We start from the raw sequence: 7,384 nt of genomic DNA on the forward strand, positions 1-7,384 counted from the left end.
CATGACCAAGGTAACTCTTATAAGGACAACATTTAATTGGGGTTGGCTTATAGGTTCAGAGGTTCAGTCCATTATCATCAAGGCAGGAACATGGCAGCGTCCAGGCCGGCATGGTACAGGATGAGCTGAGAGTTCTACATCTTCATGTGAACTCTGCTAGCAGAATACTCACTTCCAGGCAATTAGGATTAGGGTCTTAAAGCCCACACCCACAGTGACACACCTACTCCAACAGGGCCACAACTTCTAATAGTGCCACTCCACAGATCAAGCATATTCACACCATGACAGATGACAAAGAAAATGAATGGCATATATTCTCAAGAGTAACAGAACAACATAGGCTGTTCTTCGTAATAGCCTGGTATGTAAGAAGAAGAAGAAGAACAACAAAAGCCAGTCTCTAGATGAAGTAGAGGATGTTTTGTATTTAAAGACTTATTATACGTTTATTTATGTAAATGTGTGCATGTGTGTGAGTGTGTCTGTATGTATATGTTCATGTATGTTGGCACACCTCTGGAGACCAGAAGAATATATTAGCTACCCTGGAGCTGTAGGTACTGGCAGGCAGTTGTGAACCATTCTTTTAGTGTTTTATTGTTGTGAAGAGACACTTCGACCATACAGCAACTTTTATAAAGAGGAAAACATTTAATTGGCTCTGGCTTACATTTCAGAGGCTTAGTCCATTATCATTAAGGCAGGAAGCATAGTGGCTTGCAGGCAGTCATGGAGCTGGAGAGGCAGCTGTGAGTTCTACATCTGGAACCATGGGTAGTAGCAACAGACAACGAGCCATCAGGCCTAGCTTAAGCTTCTGAAGCCTTAAAGCTCACCCCTACAATGACACACTTCCTCCAATGAGGTCACACCCATGCCAACAAGGCCACAACTCCTGTCTTAGGGTTTTATTGCTGTGAACAGACACCATGTTCAAGGCAACTCTTATAAGGACAACATTAAATTGGGATTCAGAGGGTCAGTCCATTATCATCAAGGCAGGAACATGGCAGCATCCAGGCAGGCACAATGCAGGAGGAGCTTCTTAATCTGAAGGCTGCTAGCAGAATACTGTCTTCCAGGCAGCTAGGGTGAGAGTCCCAAAGCCCACACCCACAGTGACACACCTACTGCAACAGGACCACACCCACTCCAACAGGACCACACCTCCAAATAGTGCCACTCCCTGGGCCGAGCACATACAAACCATCACACTTGCTAATAGGGTCACTCCCTATAGGCCAGTGGAGGCCATTTTTATTCAAACCACCACAGCCACCATGTTAGTACTGAGGTCTGAACTCCAGCTCTCTGTAAGTAAACCAAAACCAAATGCTCTTACTTGCCAAGGCATCACTTCAGCCCCAGATAAGGTTTTTTTTTATAACTTCAAAAATAAGCCAAAACAGGGAAAAGCTGAGTAACTATTCGTGTTTTAATTAAAAAGGAGACCAAATTAAAAATGGCAAGGTACATGATAATTTGTGGTGACAGAGAGTTGTAAACTGAAAACTTTTACTAATCTTGTTCTAAGTATCTGATTGAAAATATATAAATAAAACCACTAATATGTATGTCAATGCTATGCAGATACAGAATAGTCTGGAGTTAGTCAGCAAGGTTTATTCCAATATTTCCTTGTTCCTGATGTACCACAAAGAACAGAAGAGCCTAGTTAAGATGGCTTTTCACCTGAGTGTGTCCGTTGCCTTCTTTATCAAGACGTTTCTCTGTGACCCGTAAGTCTAATGTGTAGTATAATATATGGCACCTAATATTTTATAGCTTCCATTAAAAATATAACACAATAAACAGACATCCCAAAGTACAGAGAGAATACTGACATTTTAAGTAGAATACATTGAGAGCAAATTCCATAATGCATTCTCTCACATACGTTTTTGACTCTAACATCTTAGAAAGCTTTTTCAAAACATTTTACCTTATCTGAGCTGAAAGGAGCCTTTCAAATCATCTATTCGAGTCTTCTTACTTTATGGATAAAGTCCCCAAGGGTTTCCATGCTCATAGCCAACCCTGGACTCAAGGTCACCTCTCCTGGTGTCTGAATCCCAAGGTGGTTTCCAGACCTGATCCGGCAACCTCAGGGATTTCTGTCATTCCGGACAGAATAATGCTTTTAGAAGCAATTTGAGAAAGAGAATGTGAATGCCAGCTATCGAGGCGTATTCCTCGCAGGGGAGACAGCACTACCACAAATTTATTATGCTTCTTCAAAGTGCAGCCTCAGTGGAATTTAACCGCAACTTCCCATTGAGGCAATCTACCCGATGCTGCAGGTAAACCTTAAAAAGAGAAAGAGAGAAGGGGAGCGAATTAGTGACCATTTCAAGTATAAAGAGACAAAATTGTTGAGGTGGTGTGGGGGAATTCAAGAGATTCTTAGCTAAGCTTAAAGAGGGGAATCTTTTAAAAAGTTTCTCATTGATATGTTGCAAAAGAAATGGCACTTTAGAAGAAGCTCAAATTAAATCTGACTTTAGCTTCTTGCCAAAAATTTCCCTTCCTGTCAATAACTTGTAAGGCCTTTGGATGTTATCCAATTCAACTGTCTTTGAAATTTACATTTTAGAATAGCGTGTAAACAAAACTACAAAATAGAACTGGGGGATAGGCACAGCAGTGGAGTGATTGCCTCGGATGCAAAAGGCACTAGCTACAATCCCAGAACCGTGAAACAAACAAACAGAGTCACTTCCTCTCTCTGGATATCTGTTTTCCTGCCCAAATATTGACTCATTAAATACCTAACACCTAGATTCTAGTTTATGTTTCACCCCTGGTTTTTCACCTTGCTGAGAACTTACTACAGTGGTGCTTGTTGGCATGCATGTTGCCTAGCGACCCCATGAAGGTGGAACCTCTTATTTACTGTGCTGGGCACTCAGAAGTTTGCTCTGTATAACATTCCTGCATCTTAACTTGTTGTTCCGTTGAGGACTCCAGAAAGTCACATTTTTCATACCCATAATCTTCATTTCTAATAGAGAGATGAGAAAAGTTACTGCTTTCTTGGGCTTTCTGGTAGAGCAATGGACAGGTAATGGTGAGACTCCAAGTAGTAGAAGTTTCAATAGTAGAAGGACCAGTGGAGGCTATCCATGTTTTAAGGCAGTTATGGCTGATGGCCATCTCCAACTATGTTTCATAAGGAGTCCAGTGCTTTAAGCTCTTGGTAATATTACTAACTCCTGTCTTACTCTAACCAGGGACAATTTCCTGTAGTTTCTAATCTTTGGGTAATCTTACAAAGCCTGGATATATGGGCTAGGTGAGACACACACTTTACACCTCCTTAGAAAATAAGAAGTTTAATAAAAAGTACCATTATAAAAAATAGAATGGTAATATTTATTAGATACTTTCCTTGCTGTGACAAAATACTGGACAAATACGTTTTGGTGTGTCATTTCAAGGGCAGACCATCTACCCATGATGCCAGGGAAAGAGACTCATCAGTTAGCTGGTCACATTGTCTCTCAGGAGGCACATGGTCCTACCCCATGGAGTGGTGGCCCCCTCCATTCAAGGACTTCACTCACGTAGGTCTTCCTACTTTAGTTAAAGCTGTTTGGAGATCCCCTCATATGCAGAACCAGAGGCTTTCTCTCTTAGGTGATGTAAACCGTGTCAAGTTGACAACCATGATTAAGCAGCACAAGGCCATTCCTTGTCATCTGGACATGTAAATGCATCATGTGCAAATCAAACCATCCCACCTTTGGTCCTCAAAGTCTTGTGTTCATCTCATAATGGAAAACACATCGAATGTCTCTTGAGATGTTCCTAATATTTTAACCTTTTTGATATTTTTCTCCCAGGCAATCTCTGAACTGTCAGGCTCCATAACATCAAAGCACAAGTTACATACTTCCGACAAACAAATCACAGAGTGAACTTTCCAGTTCCCAAAAGGAGGGATGGAATCCAGCAAGGAAGACCATGACAAAGCAAGGGTCCAAGCATGAGCAACAGATCCCATTGCTGTGGATCTGAGGTCTGTGGAAAAATTACCTGGACTCCAACAGCCTTGCACAACCCCACCTCTACCCCAGCTCTGCTGTCTGAAGCATGTATAGCCTCTCTTTTAGACTTGCTCAACTGTTTTCTCCCTTCCTCAGTACACATTCCTTGGTCTTGATATCTCCAGCACCCTGGTGTTTCTACTATAACACAAGATTCACCTTCATGCAGTGGTCTCTCAGGCCTCCCATTGCAGGGCATCAGATGCTGCCACACGTCGCCTGCTATCAGTGACTTTACAGACTTGTAATGTGAGCCTCCTGACCTCCAGAACGCTTGGAGTTTGCATGCTTACCAAACCAGCACTAAGTGCATGACTCTGCCAAGATCTGCTGCCATCTAGAGATTTAGTATGGTCCCCCTTTGCCACATTTCTCTGTGTCTTCAGCCAAAATTGAGAAAACACTTTCGCAGGCAGGTGTTTTTTGAGCAGAATACCTCCCTGGCACTGTTTGCAGTTCAGTTTCTCTCCTTTCAAGTAAATTTGCATTTTTCACAAGTTAGAATCTTTGAAAGGTAGGCTCTTGCCCTCCAGGGACCTTTTCCATTGCCTTAATGTAGAGCAGGAGGCTTCTCTCCAACAGTGCTACTATGCTTAGCGATCATCAGGGTTTCCTTAGTACAAGCTTTGTTTGTAACTTTAACCCCATTTTTCCTTTCTTTCTCAGCAAACTGTACATTTTTTTTTCCTATCTTTCTGGTCCACTTGCTGCTTTCTCATTGCACACCTAGATGAAATTAGAGAGCAGTAGTCATGTCATAGCCTGAATGCTGCCTCTGGACTTCCTCCACCAAACAAAACACTACTTTTGAATTCAGCTTCATCCAAGTTCACAGTATGCAGACAGAATGCAGCCAGACTCTGTAAGAATTATACATGAATGAACTCTAGCCCAGTTACCAATAGCATCCTATTCACTTCTGAAACCTCTCAGACCAGACCTCCGCTGTCTGCCTCTGTGTTTGCCTCCATCAGAATAACCTGCACAACCTTTTAGGGATTCTCTAGACTTCAGTTTCAAACTCTACCACATTCCCCCCACAAATAAATTCCAAAAGACTATGAACCACATGATTTGTTTAATGGCAGCAACACCCCCACTCCTGGTAACAATTTTCTGTTTCATTTCTGTGACAGATTATCTGAAAGAAGGGTTAAAGTAGAAATGGTTTATTTTAGTTCCCTGTTTATGGGTACAAGCCATCATGGCAGGGAAATCCCAGCAGCAAGACCCTGAGCTAGCTGGTCACGTGGTGTTCAGTCAGGAATCACAAGGCCATGAAAGCTGGTGCTTAGTTGACTTTCTCCTTTTATTCATTTTGGGCCACAGTCATGGTGGGTCTTCCTACCTGAGTTAAACCTCTGTAGAGATGCTCTCCCAGATGTGCCTAAAAACTTATCTCCTAGGTGATTTAAATTCTGCCAAGCTGACAACCAGTATGAATTATGACATAATATTTGCATGATTACAGCATAATTTGAATAAAGTGTTTCCTCTAAGAAATTTAGGTTTTCTTAAATAATAACATTTTTGCAAGGCTTTTAAGTTATAAAAGGTTCATATCATTATGGTAATATTTTCTCTAATAAGTAGCATACATATGATAGACTCTAACAACAAAATATTTTAATTCAAAAATTAATCTGGAGTAACAGTATCTAAAACTATGGCAGGCATACAATAGACACTTTGAAAGGTCATATTTACCATTCTACTGTGGTGCTGTAGCAGATATAACGTCTGTACTGTATGCTATGCTATTTAAGGCTGAGTATGCTAAGCCTCTTTTTTGGTCCAAATGCATGGAGATACCATATATATTTATAATGATGATCATTAGCATATTTGAAAATTTTAAAGCTTGATTTCCTTTTTTAATTGATGGTTGAACTCATTTATCAAACTCTCATTGGGTTTTACTAACAGTCTTAGACAATTCTCCTCATATTATGATATTCAGAAGCAGTCTACAAGGGCAATATGAATTCTGGAGATTGAACCTAGGGCCTCACACATACGAGGCAAGTGCTCTTCTATGGAGACATCAGCACCAGTACTTTTTAATGTAAATGATCTACCTGGTTTGTCCAACATGGTAGTGACAAGATATAGGCACTGTTGAGCTATTATGGAGCTATTATGGCTGAGCAACTCTCTCTGTAAAATGGCTAATTATTGTATTGAACAGTTCGCAGAAATGAAATGATGTCATGCACACAGCCATCTTCTTAAGACTAGCTTTCCAGACAGCATATAGAATACAAGTTAGTCTCTAAGAAAAGACCCTAAAACCGTCTGTCACTTTCCTCCATCTGGGAAGAGGGTACCATTGCTGTGTTTCTGAAAGTAATGGCCACTTTTACTTGTAGGAGATTAACCCCAGCCACCCTCCCTCTTCTGTAATAGTAGTTTTCTACCTGAGACTTGGAGAATTGTTCCCTTAAGGCGCATCAGGCTGCTGGGCATGAAACTCACTGTGTGTTGTGCATCTAAAGATCTAGGTGGTGGGTGGATTTGATTTCCCTGGACCTGCCTGAGGCCAAAACTGTTTCTGCATCATTATTCTAAGAAATGGAAACTTACCATGAGGCAGTCTCAAGTTCTAACACATAAATGCTTGTAGATACAAAAAGAATTTTCAAAGTCCTTATCTACTGAATTCTTTGTTTTGGATAGTAGCTGTGTTCCCTTCTTCTTAAATCACTTCACTATAAAGACATCACCAATCTAAGTGTGATATTTTCTATTCCTACTGGGATAAGCTTTTTCTATCAGAGAAGTGAAACTCAATGCTGTATTCTAAGATTTCACCGAGACAAAACAGGAGGTGAAAAACACCCTCTCTCCATAACCATCCCTTTCTTCAAGCTCCCTTTCTCCAACTACACTCTATTTCTTTTTAAAAATTTATTTTTTTATTGATGTATACATGTGAGTGTAGGATTGTGTATGCTGTGAGAGCAGAAGAGGGCATTGAGTTCCCTGAAGCTGGGGCTACAGTCAGTTATAAACCATCATCCTACATGGATGCTAGCACCAAACCCAGGTCCTCTATGCTCAATATGCACTCTTAGCACTGCCCCCCCCCGCCCCCATGTTGTTTTTCTTCTTCCATCAAGCCATCCTGAATCAGGTAATTTCCCCCCTGGCATACATCTTGGTCAGTTCCATGCAAAGTGGCCAAATTCGTGGTGTTCAGCTGAGAGGGATCTAGACTGACCTCTCTTAATCAGTATACTGGGGTTTTAAGCATGGCTAAGGGTTTTATACTTGGGTTTTAAGCATGGCTAAGGGTTTTATACTTGGGTTTTAAGCATGGCTAAGGGTTTTATACT

This window comes from Mus caroli, chromosome 8 (assembly GCF_900094665.2).
Source record: "Mus caroli chromosome 8, CAROLI_EIJ_v1.1, whole genome shotgun sequence".
In the NCBI taxonomy this organism is placed as follows: Eukaryota; Metazoa; Chordata; class Mammalia; order Rodentia; family Muridae; genus Mus; species Mus caroli.